Source organism: Bison bison, unplaced genomic scaffold (assembly GCF_000754665.1).
Source record: "Bison bison bison isolate TAMUID 2011002044 unplaced genomic scaffold, Bison_UMD1.0 scf7180017864444, whole genome shotgun sequence".
Classification (NCBI taxonomy): domain Eukaryota; kingdom Metazoa; phylum Chordata; class Mammalia; order Artiodactyla; family Bovidae; genus Bison; species Bison bison.
In genome coordinates, this window is record NW_011495006.1 from 50161 (window position 1) to 50486 (window position 326).

At 66.6% G+C, this 326-nt stretch overlaps 1 protein-coding gene across 1 annotated transcript in view; it reads left to right on the plus strand.

Annotated features, from left to right (window-relative positions):
* ARC (activity-regulated cytoskeleton-associated protein) overlaps positions 1–326 on the plus strand; it is a 7564-nt gene that overhangs the window by 6033 nt on the left and 1205 nt on the right. The window lies entirely within an intron of this gene.

Here is a 326-nt window from a genome sequence, read left to right on the forward strand (position 1 = left end):
CCAGCCCCTGGCCCCAGGCCCCCAGTCCTCTGGCCTAGCTGAGAAACAGTCCCCCAGGACCCCAAGGGCTTGCTCTCTGAGAGGTCAGCCCTGCCCCGCCCCGCCCTGGCGGTCCCTGAGTCCCTGACCACCTGTGTCTTCCTTCCTTTCAGGTCTCCAGGCTCCATGTAGCGGAGCCTTTGCTGCTGTGCCCAGCACTGTCCCTTGTCCTCTCCCCCTACAAGCTGCCTGCACGAGAGGAGAAGCCTGAGACCAGAGGAGGGGGCCCAACAGAGAGCTGGTGGTGAAGAGGGGCCAGCGCGAGGGCCAGGGCCTGCCGCTATGCC